The sequence below is a fragment of the Spinacia oleracea genome, chromosome 2 (genome assembly GCF_020520425.1).
Source record: "Spinacia oleracea cultivar Varoflay chromosome 2, BTI_SOV_V1, whole genome shotgun sequence".
Taxonomy (NCBI): Eukaryota; Viridiplantae; Streptophyta; class Magnoliopsida; order Caryophyllales; family Amaranthaceae; genus Spinacia; species Spinacia oleracea.
The window spans coordinates 75,328,788-75,343,313 of record NC_079488.1 but is presented as its reverse complement, the minus strand read 5'-3'; the positions used below and the strand labels follow the sequence as shown (position 1 = coordinate 75,343,313).

General features: G+C 37.8%; 2 long non-coding RNA genes across 2 annotated transcripts; both read left to right on the top strand.

Moving 5' to 3' along the window:
* Positions 1-6,583: 6,583 nt before the first annotated feature.
* Positions 6,584-7,832, top strand: LOC110792906 (uncharacterized). The gene is made up of 4 exons (XR_002534534.2): positions 6,584-7,381; positions 7,468-7,533; positions 7,619-7,667; positions 7,748-7,832. It is a non-coding gene; the product is annotated as an uncharacterized lncRNA (long non-coding RNA).
* A 507-nt stretch (positions 7,833-8,339) lies between these two features.
* LOC130467005 (uncharacterized) lies at positions 8,340-12,229 on the top strand. Its single transcript, XR_008927163.1, has 3 exons — positions 8,340-8,487; positions 8,586-8,685; positions 11,952-12,229. It is a non-coding gene; the product is annotated as an uncharacterized lncRNA (long non-coding RNA).
* Positions 12,230-14,526: the final 2,297 nt, after the last annotated feature.

Here is a 14,526-nt window from a genome sequence, read left to right as displayed (position 1 = left end):
AGAGACGACACAAGGAGATGGTGACGCGGAAAACCCAGGAATAGGGAGAAAATCTCGGGTAGCAATGAGGCTACCAACCCACTAATATCCGATCCCTAATAATCTAATAAAAAGAAAGAATGCTTGCGTTAATGAAAATACAATGATTGTTTAATGATTGCTAGAATAATAATGCTAGAATGCTTGGATGCTTGAGTGCTTGAGTGAACGTGGTCTCTGCTTCGCCTGGCTTCGTCCTTTTAAAGCTTGAGCCCAACGGGTAGATTGGTTACGACTTACGAGAATACCCGGGAAATTGGAAAATGTTAGGTGGCCAGCATCTTCATGTCTCCTGCTTATCCTCGACGGCTTATTTAGTCTTCGACTGCTTCCTTGACTTGTTCAACTTCATATGTGGCGCACAGTCTTGGATCATGGCCCATAACAGAACAACCATTGGAAGAGTCCTTAGAGATCACCAAGGAAAGTTTGTATGTGTATTCTCATCACCCATCCCACCAATGGAGATCAATTGTGCTGAAGTCCTTGCCATCCACAGAGCAATCACCATCTCACAAACTGATAAAAGACACCAAACCTCCTCACTCATCCTAGAATCTGACTCTGTCAATGCAGTGTCCTGGTGTAATGCAGATAGGGGGGGCCCAAAACTAGTTATATATAGAAAAGAAGGTAGTAATATAAGGTATATATTCCATATTTCTAACTGTTAGGAACGGAAAAAAATGCATGGCATTTACTGCATAAAAAGGACTTGCTAGGTTGAAGCATGCCAGTGTGGAAAAATAAAATATTTTGGTCAGTTGAAGGGAAAAATCAAATGGAGGGTATGATTTGGACAGTTTGTGAGAAAATATACATTGTGGAAAATTTATTAATTTGTTTGAGATTATTTGGAACAACTAATAGCCAATTACGCTAGTCACGGACTCACGGGCAATGCGTTTCTTGTTTAGTGATTTGGCCTAATTCTTGATGAAATCTACCCTAAGTTGTTTAGGTTCGCTTAGCACATCAATTTTAGCCAAACTCGTCAAAAACAACATTTCACACTTTTTAGGAAAACTAAACTACGGTCTTCGTTCCTATATGTTATTCACGGTTACTGTTTTTACGCAAATTAAGGTAAAAGAGATGGTGAGTAAGTGCTGTAGTTATTTTTAAGTGGGTGAAAGTGTTAAATTTCAGACAAATATGAAATGGGTCTGGGCAACCCAATAAAGAGGAGAAGAGTTCGGTCCACTTATAAATCCAATGGAGGTCTTCACCAAAAAAAAAAAAAAAAAACCCCACTAAAATCAATTGGCAATAATGAGAGTGACTTCACAACCTTATGAGGTGATATCTTCTTTTCTCTTTCTCCAATGTGGGACAACTCACATGTGGACAACATAGGGTTTCAACATTCCCCCTCACATGCGAATGTCCTTAGAACTTAGAACACACTAGAAGGTATTATAGCCTTCATTGGGAACGAACATCCAATAGAGGTCCCTTAACCAGTGGCTTAGAAATGCCCATATATGAAAGGCCCAACAAACTTGGGCTCTAATACCAAGTTAAATACGAGCCTGAGCCGCACCGTCATTAAGAGAGAGAGTACACTTAACAAGCCCAAATGAGGTTCCACCTTAAAATCATATGGCAATAAAGAGAGCATGTGCCGCACCCGTCATTAAGAGAAAGAGTACAGTTAACAAGTCCAAAAGAGGTTCCACCTTAAAATCATATGACAATAAGGGGACTAGCCTCTTAGCCTTATTAAGTGATTAACTATCTCATCTTTTATCAATGTGGGACTCTCACACGTGATGTTTCATGGGTCAGATCTTAACACTTCCCCTCACGTGTGAGGTCCCTTTTTCAATATGGGTCACATGTGATATTTCATGGGTCAGAGTGTCTTTATCACTCCCCCTAACGTGGATTCCCTTTAGTTGGCACATAATACAGTATAGTAAAGTCTCAACTATGGGTCTGGCTATGATACCATGATAAACTCGTCGAGCCATACACGAGCCAAGACAAGAGAAGAGACTAATCACATAAAATCTGGTGGGTTGCATCCTAAAACGAATTGGGGATAGGTGGAGTAGTACACTGATGAGCGACATTTATGTCGCTCTAAACCTTGATTTCCTTTATTACTTTCTTTTAATTTTCGTTCTTATTTTTCCTTTTTGCTCTATTATTTTGCTTACATTTTAGTTTTAATTGAATTCGCAGTGTCTCCTAGTTTAGTTTGTTTTTCCTTGAATTTTGTTTGGTTTTATTTGATTTTTTTAGGATTTCGGATGAGTTGAGAATGGAAATCAAGTTGAGCAAAAATGCAGCCCGGTCCGCTCACTCCCCTATCTGGTGCGCGCGAACAAGTTGGAGCAAAGTTGAATCTGCAAATATGCCTCTTCCATGACGGTGCGCCCGCGCAAGATATTGCCGCGCTCGCACCCAATTCACCAAGACTTACAGGAACTTTTGAAAAATCAAGAATATGCATTTCTGTGAGGGTGTGCTCGCGCCCAATTGCAGCGCGCCCGCACCTTGCCCCAAGTTTCTACAAACAGCTTCATGTTGAGCCTCCAACGCCTCAGAGGCGCGCGCCCGCGCAAAGTATGGTGCGCCCGCACCAAAGTCAGATCTGGTTTTTACTCGTTTTCTCTCACTCATCGGTGCGCCCACACCCAATGCGGGTGCGCCCTTGAAGACCCTCATTTGTGCGCCCACTCTACTTTGGCGCGCCCGCACCCTTGTCCTGATTCGAAATATTTACTTTTCTTTCGTTCTTTTTCGGGAAAGGGTATAAATACCCCCTCTTCCCCACTTTTAGGACACATTCATTTTATTGCTCTTAGTTTTCAGTTTTTAGGGTTTTTAGAGAGATAAACACTTAGATAATCTTATTGCTTTGGTACCCAACTTGAATTTGTAGAATTCTTGAAGCTTCAAGTAATTTCTTTCCTCTTTCCTCTTTCCTCTTGTCCTTTGAATTTCGTTCTTCAACTTGTTTCTCTTTGTTATTTTTGTTGATGTTTTTCATACCCATAATTCCCACTACATGCTTGTTTGATTTTGGTAATTTCTTTGAATTTTGCTCAATTGTGATGGTTCTTTGTTTGAATTTCAAATTTAGCTTGTTGATCCCTTTTATGGCTTGTGAGTAGTTACTTGCTAGGGTTAGGGGGAAGCTTGGGAATGAATTAGGGGACTTTAGAAGAGAATTCATGTTGATGTTGTGATTAAATTGTGATTTGATGATAAGGATTTCCATGTCTAGTTAGATTAGTAGTCGCGAATGCTATTTCTAGTTGGTTAATTGGAATCCTTCATGTTAGTTTGGCAAGAAATTGTGAATTAGTGTGAGCATGTGGATGAACTAGTTCTAATTGGTAGTCACCTAGTCTAAGGGTCATGCGAAAGTTCTCCCTCGGATTAGGCAACTCAATGCATTCTATCCGAGAGGTGGTGAATGCAACATTTCCAGTTTTTCCCCTAATTATCATGTCTTTGTAACATCTTAGTGATTGAATCTTTGTCCTCCCCTAATAAACCCAAGCGGAACCCCAATTCCCCTAGCTCTTTCCCTATTGATCAACTTGTTAATTAGCGTATAATTGCTAGATAGTATAATCCAATTTACTCTCCTTTTCTAAGCTAGCTTGATTTTGTTAAACTCATTTTCACCGTTCTCTTGGGACGATCCCTAGCTTGCCACTATAGTCAATATAGTTGGTTTGTTTAGGAGTTTATAAATTTTGTTTGATTAGGTAATATTCGTATAACGACGCGAAAATCTCTTGTCACCCACCAATCTTATATGTTAGTCAATCTCTTTCTATTTCTTCCATGTGAGACAATTAGTCCCAACTCACTTGTAGGTTATGTTGCGATTAGAACAAACTTATCTAGATGATGAATGGATTGATTGGTGAACAATTGTTGCGTCGTGGACACCCATTGTCCTAAAAGACGATTCCGCGCTACCTCCTGGTGAAGTAGAACAGAATACGGTCGCCCTCCACGATTAGCGCAACTCCGACTCTGTGTGCACTCAAAAAACTGGATGGAGTCAGAACATATGCCCAAAATCGAGAGCAAGTTTTTGTGTGAGATAAAAGGAATGCGTTTTCTGTTTTCTGTAAAGAGCGTTTGAATAATTTCTGTGTGTTGTGAAATTGAAAACGGAATTCTCATTAAGTAATCAAAACTAAGACAACCAACAGTAAAAAAACGGGCAGAAACAATAATGATTGTAACTGCAAAATCATAAGGCTGTAATGTACGTAATTAATGGTAAGTAATCCAACGGTTACGTAATCAATACAGATTCCCGTCACAAAGACTTCACCAAAACAGTCCGGTAACAAAAAGAATAGGTTGGCCCACAAAACCCACCCCATACCCGCGAACCGCATTCCCACGTACCAAGGCCTAAGGCCCATGGGTCATGCCCACGGCGCACGGCCCGGCCCGGCTTGGCGCGCGTGCGTGTGTGTTAAGTGTCCACCCTTACCACTCTCACACTTTCTCAAACAAGAGTTACACCCACACCCCAACTAATAAACAAGGGGAATATGAAGAGTTTTTCCAATGTGGGACTCTCTAATTTTCACTCTCTTTTCTTTGTGTTTCCCAATGAACTTCCAACAATTCCCCACAAGTTCGAAGATGTGGTAAAGAAAGAAAGAAGAGAAGGATATTGGTTTTCGGCAAAACAAAACAAAAATAGGTGTTAATGTCTTTCGAGTTGAATTTATTTCCTACCAAGTGACTTTCATATTGAACTTGATAGGGAGTTAGAAACTCGTCACTTAAAGAACGCAACTGAATATGTATGGCATTCTGACTCCGCGAATAAAGTGACGCCTTAAACTGGTCATACGTCCGACCTGGATATGCTCATAGGTGTTCTAGAGAATTGCCCATATCGCAATTCTCATAGGAAGCGGCCACACTTCTACACCTAAGTAGGTGAATCCCATCAAGTGTGAGTTACCTTCACACCACCAAACATATGGTATGGGTTCAATAAGAGCCATATGCTCAACCTCTTTTCGATTGTAGCAAGCACATAATAACATTTAGGGGATGGACAAAAAACAAATTTTGTGCTTCCGAATTATAACATAATGTCGTCCTTTGAACTCTAGAGTAGGAGTTTCTTATTTTACAATTCATCCAATGGGTCTCAAGCTCATCTCTTTCGATGTTTCCAAAACTAGTTTTCTACACATGCATTTCGTTAAAGGATCTGCAATGTTCATTTCATACTTTACATACTCTAGTGATATCACCCCACTTGACAACAATTCTTTGACGGCCTTATGCCTCAAACTATGTGTCTTTTCTTCCCATTGTAGGCATGGTTGTTTGCCAGAGCAATAGCCGCTTGCGAATCACAAAGAAGTGCAACTGAAGGAGCTGGCTTCCCCCACAGCGGAATATCTGCAAGCACGTTTCTCAACCATTTTGCCTCATCACCTGCCAATTCAAGAATAATAAACTCATGTTTTATAGTAGATATAGCAGTACAAGATTGTTTACAAGATTTCCAAGATACAGCTCCACCCCCTAGGGTGAAGACATAACCACTGGTAGAGTTGATTTCATCATTGCCAGAAATCCAGTTGGCATCACAATAGCCTTCCAAAACTCCAGGAAACTTGAAGTAGTGAAAAATCCAATCCATGGTACCCTTAAGGTACCTAAGCAATCTTTTTAAGGCATCTCAATATTCATGACTTGGGTTATGAGTGTACTTGCTCAATCTACTCATAGAATAAGCAATGACCACTAGTAGAAAAAACCCCTGTTGCAACCCCCTTGTTGCAGCGTACAAGTATTAATACGCTTCAACAACCAATCGGTCAACGCGGGTCAAACCTTTTAAAGGGTTATCGCAGCGTACATTTTTATTGTTCGCTGCGAAATAGTTTATTGCAGCGTACAAAATTAAAGCCCGCAGCAATATACAGACTCTGTTGCAGCGTATATGCTATTGTACCCTGCAACAGGTCCTGATCCGTGTTTCAAAATATGTTAGCTCATTTCTCAAAATTTGCTGCGGGCTCCGTGTTTTAAAATACCCTGCAATTCAAAATACTCCAAAATATCTCAAAATTTTAGAACTCATTTCCCCGCGCTCAACTCCAACTCTCCAAACATCTCCCAATTTTTCGCCGTCGTCGTCGAACTCCAACCCTTGCTCGGCCCTGCGTCGCCGTCGAAATCCGCCCTTGCTCGGCCCTGCGTCGCTGTCCTCTTCGGTGGGTGTCTGTTCTCGCCTCATCTCCCCCGTCGCTGTCCTCTCCGAAGGGTGACTTTTCAATTGCTGAAAACTCGGTCAGCTTGGTCGGCCGAGGGTTCAGCGTCCCACCGTCGCGTCCTGGTTCCGGTGCTTGCTCGGCCGTTACTCTCCTCGCCACAACCAGTAAGTAATTATCTTCCTAGCTGTATTTTCGTTTTCAGATTAGGGTTTTATTCAATTTATATTTTTTTTTGATTTTTTTTTACTGTTGTTCAATTCGTTTTTAGCAATTCACATGATAAGGTTTACACTTTCCAGCATAAAAAAATTACTCATCCCGTCAACCACAATGTTTGCCCAACATCTTGCTCATCTCGGCGAACACTGTGGGACAAATTATGGGTGTGAAAATAGTGATGAAAAGCAAAGGTGCATGCTTGATCTGTAGACTTGTAGTAGTTTCCCTAGTAGCTAGAAATCAACAACATCCAGAGTCTCTGATTGTAATCGAATGGTTTACCCTTTTGTCGTTGAGGTGGATGGCTCATCCTATTGTGGGTGTGTTGGGTGCTATTACAAGCTAGGATATATACTCATATGTTCACTATTTCTGCCTTTGTTTTCCAAGAGTAACTTGTCAAATCTGTATGTGAATCTTTGGAGAAGTTCCACACGGTGATTGAAGAATGTGGATAGTTAAGATGATGTTCACCCACCCTGCTCTGCTACGAAAGCCTGAAAAATGAAAGATACATGCAGGCATGTCAGCTTAGGGCTAGACTGATATATAACTGTTGAGGATAACTTGTACATGTTGAGCTTTCCTGTCACATTTACTGAAAACGTAAAACAGACAATCAATTAAACAGGCCCTCTTACTTTTAGCAAAATAATCAAACAAATTGTTTGCTTGGGTATCAACTCATTCCAATTTCCTTGCGTCTCTTCCTCCTATAGAAGCCAACGAGCACGAGCACGAGTTGAGACACAAAGCCATCAGTGGCCTCAAGATTGCTGTTGAACTTTGTGGTGAGCTAAAACTGATTATTGTGCATAATAATTTCTAGTAGCAGTAACTGAACTATTTTGGTCGCTGATCTCAGAAGAGGTTAAGGCTAATCACCCAAAGATTATCAGGTGAATTTCCTGGTTATATGATTCAAATTGCAATCCTTTCTAGGTCATTAATTCTCAAGCATCGATCCCTTGTTTCTTAATTTCAGCTTGCTGGGGTTGTTGCGGTTGAAGTCACAGGAGGGCCAACCATCGACTTTGTTCCAGGAAGAATGGTTTGTGCTTCCTATACATTCATGATTGTTATATTCTTGTTCGTTATTGTATAACAATAGTACCTGATTATCGATGTTATACCAGGATTGCGCAGATTCTCCTGATGAAGGACGCCTTCTTGATGCAAATCAAGGTACGTAAGTATTCTACCCTCTCATCAGTAATATGACAGTTTAGTAGTACATGTTACTAAAAGCATAAAATGGGTTGCAGGTGCCGGAAATTTGAGAGAAATCTTTTACAGAATGGGGCTTTCTGACAAGGATATTGTCGCGCTTTTAGGAGGCCACACTCTGGTAAACTACATACCTTAGCTTGGACAAGATTACAACAATGCTAGGACTAACCTAAACTAGTCATACATGACTTGTGTGCTACCTTCGCCGAGTATAGTCGTCGTATACTCTAGAGCTGCTGAAATTTTGCCCCACTCACAGTGGAACAATTACATGAGATGAACTTTGAGGGATTTTAAAAGATATATACTTCATATATAATGTGAGATTTAGATTTCAAGTAGACCTTTAATCGCCCTGTGATTAGATTTTTACGCAATTTTTGCCCCTCCTATTTAATTTTTTGCTTTTATAGTTTGATTATCCCATATTTACATGATTTTATTGTCAACTACAGTCTTAGATTTTTGAGAACAAGATGTATTGATAGTTGTCGTAATTTAAAAAATACTAGTTATTCTTTGACAGCTCTTTATGTCAGCATTTCCATGCAATTATAAGCATTGTATTCCTTTTCACTTTGTTGCTTGATATTTTAAGTCTGTGAATTGGTACAGGTGTATTTATCACCATTTGATGGGACATGAAGTCGAGATGCAGGTGGTTTGAAATACTTTGCCTCGTCGATTTGGCGCTCCAGGTCTTCCAGAGTTGAATGCATCTCAAGTATTATATTCTTGTGTTTAACATTGTTCTTGTAGGGTACTAACTTATGCGGTATACTACTCTTAATAATAACCTTCTCTATTACATCCAGTGTGTATATTATGTCGTTTGTTAATTGTTTCTAATTTACTTTGGATTTTGATTTCTAGCTACAATAATCGGGCAATTATGGAGGCTGCTCAAGTACTGCTTTATTTCGGAGTTGAACAAATCATCTATGTTTCTGAAATGACGCACTGCTAAATAAAGGTTTTTATTCTTAACTATACCACTTCAAAGCACTATTTCTTTTCAGAGTTTCTGATTCAAGCACATTCTAGCTCTTATTCTCAAACACCTAATACAGCTTAAGATTCAGAAATGTTTCACGGTAATACATCTGAGCTTAATAGAAGTATCAACATAAATTAAGAGATTATGTTCTGAAATAGATAGTTGCTCTTATGTTCTGATCCTACGTCCGTACTGCTCATAAGCGCTATTTATAGAAGAACAAAAAAGTGAAAAACAATATGAAGCTATTAAAGTGAAGTACATAACTGAAACATATGAGCTAATTAATCTTATACTTCAGGCCACCTAAGAACCTAAGGACTTTCGTTCCCAATTTTGAACTAAATAACCTAAGGACTCATTTCAAACTTATTACATGATTAATATGCTTAGTTTTAAGTTTTCAATACTCGTTCCAATCGATTTATGCACATTTAAGGATCATTGGATCGTTATAGGTCATATTTAGGCTAAAATGACATTTTCGCTCCCAACTTTGAACTAACGAACTTAAGAACTCATTTCAAACTTATTACATGATTCATAAGATTAGTTTTAAGTTTCCAAGACTCAATTCAATCTATTTATGCACATTTGAGACTTGTTTGGTCGTTATAGGTCATAATGCTAAAATAAATCATTTTCGGTCCCAATTTTGAACTAAATAACCTAAGGACTCATTTCAAACTTATTACATGATTAATATGCTTAGTTTTAAGTTTTCAATACTCGTTCCAATCTGTTTATGCATATTTAAGGATCATTGAATCTTTATAGGTCATATTTAGGCTAAAATGACTTTTTCGCTCCCAACTTTGAACTAACGAACTTAAGAACTCATTTCAAACTTACTACATGATTCATATGATTATTTTTAACTTTTCAAGACTCAATCCAATCTATTTATGCACATTTGAGACTTGTTTGGCCATTATAGGTCATATTTAGGCTAAAATGACATTTTCTCTCACAACTTTGAACTAACGAACCTAAGGACTCACTTCCAACTTATTACATGATTAATATGATTATTGTAAGTTTTCAAGACTCAATCCAATCGATTTATGCACATTTGAGACTTGTTTGGTCGTTAAACGTCATATTTAGGATAAAATGAGGCATTTTCGCTCCCAACTTTGAACTAACGAACCTAAGAACTCATTTCAAACTTACTACATGATTCATATGATTAGTTTTAACTTTCCAAGACTCAATCCAATCTATTTATGCGCATTTGAGACTTGTTTGACCATTATAGGTCATATTTAGGCTAATATGACATTTTCGCTCCCAACTTTGAACTAACGAACCTAAAAACTCATTTCAAACTTACTACATGATTCATATGATTATTTTTAACTTTTCAAGACTCAATCCAATCTATTCATGCACATTTGAGACTTGTTTGGCCGTTATTGGTCATATTTAAGCTAAAATGACATTTTCGCTCACAACTTTGAACTAACGAACTTAAGAAATCATTTCAAACTTATTACATGATTCATAAGATTAGTTTTAAGTTTCCAAGACTCAATCCAATCTATTTATGCACATTTGAGACTTGTTTGGTCGTTATAGGTCATAATGCTAAAATAAATCATTTTCGGTCCCAATTTTGAACTAAATAACCTAAGGACTCATTTCAAACTTATTACATGATTAATATGCTTAGTTTTAAGTTTTCAATACTCGTTCCAATCTGTTTATGCATATTTAAGGATCATTGGATCTTTATAGGTCATATTTAGGCTAAAATGACTTTTTCGCTCCCAACTTTGAACTAACGAACTTAAGAACTCATTTCAAACTTACTGCATGATTCATATGATTAGTTTTAACTTTCCAAGACTCAATCCAATATATTTATGCACATTTGAGACTTGTTTGGCCATTATAGGTCATATTTAGGCTAAAATGACATTTTCTCTCACAACTTTGAACTAACGAACCTAAGGACTCACTTCCAACTTATTACATGATTAATATGATTATTGTAAGTTTTCAAGACTCAATCCAATCGATTTATGCACATTTGAGACTTGTTTGGTCGTTAAAGGTCATATTTAGGCTAAAATGAGGCATTTTCGCTCCCAACTTTGAACTAACGAACCTAAGAACTCATTTCAAACTTACTACATGATTCATATGATTAGTTTTAACTTTCCAAGACTCAATCCAATCTATTTATGCGCATTTGAGACTTGTTTGACCATTATAGGTCATATTTAGGCTAATATGACATTTTCGCTCCCAACTTTGAACTAACGAACCTAAAAACTCATTTCAAACTTACTACATGATTCATATGATTATTTTTAACTTTTCAAGACTCAATCCAATCTATTCATGCACATTTGAGACTTGTTTGGCCGTTATTGGTCATATTTAAGCTAAAATGACATTTTCGCTCACAACTTTGAACTAACGAACTTAAGAAATCATTTCAAACTTATTACATGATTCATAAGATTAGTTTTAAGTTTCCAAGACTCAATCCAATCTATTTATGCACATTTGAGACTTGTTTGGTCGTTATAGGTCATAATGCTAAAATAAATCATTTTCGGTCCCAATTTTGAACTAAATAACCTAAGGACTCATTTCAAACTTATTACATGATTAATATGCTTAGTTTTAAGTTTTCAATACTCGTTCCAATCTGTTTATGCATATTTAAGGATCATTGGATCTTTATAGGTCATATTTAGGCTAAAATGACTTTTTCGCTCCCAACTTTGAACTAACGAACTTAAGAACTCATTTCAAACTTACTACATGATTCATATGATTAGTTTTAACTTTCCAAGACTTAATCCAATATATTTATGCACATTCGAGACTTCTTTGGCCGTTATAGGTCCTATTTAGGCTAAAATGACATTTTCGCTCCCGACTTTAATTTGAACTAACGAACTTAAAAACTAATTTCAAACTTATTACATGATTCATATGATTATTTTTAACTTTTCAAGACTCAATCCGATCTATTATGCACATTCGAGACTTCTTTGGCCGTTATAGTTCATATTTAGACTAAAATGACATTTTCGTTCCCAACTTTGAACTAAAGAAACTAATGACTTATTTCAAACTTATTACATGATTAATATGCTTAGTTTTAAAGTTTTCAATACTCATTCCAATCTATTTATGCACATTTAAGGCTTATTGGGTATTTATAGGTCAATTTAGACTAAAATGACATTTAATCTAATGCTCCCATCAAATTTTTGTTTTTGAAGGTCTATACTACGAGGAATGCGCCTTATGCTAGTGAGGAAATTGAGGTGGTTCGTGAGCAATGGGCTAAGTTTTTTACGAGCAAGTATTTATTATTGGCCTGAGCGCGTTTGATCGAGTTGGCTTAGATGTTATAGAACAATCTTGTATATTAAAATGTATGCGTACGTTGAAATTGGAACGTACATATATTTAAATGTACTACATGCACTTTGTTTTGGGATATATAGTATACAAAACACCAGTTATTGTTTTTATAATTGTTATACAGGTTGCGATATTATTATTGTTGTGACAGGTTTCTATATTTGGTACAAGGCACTCTAGGTATCCCTAAATAAGATTAAAATTTTCCCGCCAAAAGTGTTTTGTTGCAGCGTACATATATATGTGTACGCTGCAACAAGGGTGTAAAATTTGGCAAAATTCCAAACTTGTTGCAGCGTACAAATAGATGTACCCTGCAACAGGTGGGGTTTTTTTGCAGCGTACACGAATTTGTACGCTGCAACAAGTCAAGATTTTGGCAAAATTTTTGACACTTGTTACAGCGTACATGTATATGTACGCTGCAAAAAGTACTTTTTTGCAGCGTACATTGTGCGCTGCAACAAGTTCAGACTTGTTGCAGGCCCCCCAGTTGCAGCATACGATGTACGCTGCAACAGGGGTCTAAAAGCCCGCTGCAATAAGGGTTTTTTCTACTAGTGGACAGGTCTAGTGTAGTTCATTAGAAACATGACACTACCAATAATCTTAACATATTCAGATTGACTAATAGGATCACCATTATTTTTCTTTAAGTGAATGCTCGGATCATAGGGAGTCCTAACTGGATCGACGTCAAATGAGTTAAACTTTTAAAGTAGTTTTTCAACATAGTGAACTTGGCTAAGACAAATGCCATTTTGGAGTTCTTTTGATTCTTACTCCCAAAATCACATCTGCCTCACCCATATCTTTCATTTCAAATTTAGAACTTAGAAAAAAAAATTGTCTCATTTACTCGATCCAAGGTAGTCCCAAAAATTAGCATGTCGTCCACATAAAGATAAATAATCACACAACCATTAAAATCATGCTTAGAACATACACAAGAGTCACCTTCGTTTACATGGAACCCATTACCTGTTATGGTCTTGTCAAATTTGTCATGCCATTGATTTAGGGCTTGCTTAAGCCCCTACAAAGACTTGACTAATTTATAAACCTTATTCTCTTGACCAGGAATAACAAACCCTTTTGTTTGAACCATATAAATTTCCTCATCCGAATCACAATTCAAAAATGCATTTTTAACATCCATTTGATGCACAACAAGATCATGAATGCAAGCAAGAACAATCAAAGTTCTAATAGTTGCAATTTTAGTGACAGAAGAGTAAGTATCAAAATAATCAATACCATGCCTTTGGGGGAAACCCCTTACCATAATTCTAGCCTTATACTTTTCAATGGATCTAGTAGATTTCAATTTCTTTCTAAAGATCCACTTACAAGTAATGGGCTTGCAATGAAGGAAATAATGCCCTTGGTCCACGTATGCATTCAATGCTAAGTCTAATAAATGCAGTTCGGTATTAATTAAACAAGTTAATAAATTCAATGAGATCAAGTGAGCTGAATGCCTAGCTAGAGACCGCTTTAGTTCAAGTGGAATTAATAATATTAATCCATAACTTACTCTTGACTGAACCCATAGGGTCACACAAATAGTACGTGAACGGATCAAGTATTTAAGTGAATATATTATTCATTAAGTACTCCATTTATGAACATTCGGAAACGACGGATCTCGGTTCCAGTGGGAGCTGAAATCGTCAAAAGGCAAAATAAAGAATACTCCAGAAATGATGATATTGACGGAAACGGAAATATGGATCATGACGGAAATATAAATATTATCCAAGTCGTAGATGTTGCCGGAAACGGAAACATGCTCGTATCGGAAAATATTATCGGAAATAGAAATATTGTCGGAATCGGAAATATTGCCGGAAAAAGAAATATTACCGGAATCGGAAATATTATCGGAAAAGGAAAATATTTCCGGAATCGGAAATATTAACGGAAACGTAAATATTTGTTCGAATCGGAAATAAATTCCGGAATCGGAAAACGAATCGGAAGCGCGACGTGCGAATGCTCGACGAACGAGCTTGCGAGACGCAAGGCTCAGCGCAAGCGCCAGGCCCAGCGTCGAGCAAGCCCGCGCGGAGCAGCAACGATTGGGCCGAACAAGACAGCAGCGCCCAGCCGTGGGCTACGTGCTGTTGCTGGACGCCAAGCGCGCTTGGGCCGAAGCAAGGCAGCAGCGCCCTAGCTAGCGTGGGACGCGTGTTGTTGCTAGGACGCCAAGGTCAGCGCAGCAACGTGGGCTTAGGCCACACGCTGCAAGGCCTTGGCCGGTCGGTTTCTTGTAAGCTAAGCAATCTTGTGTTTTCCTAAATCTACTAAAATTAGATGTTTAGGGTAAATCTGAAATACTTAGTGTTTGATTGTCCCTAGAATTCTAATGTTATTAATTAACTAGAGTCCTAATGGATTTAGTTAATCGATTCCTAGTAGGATTACAAC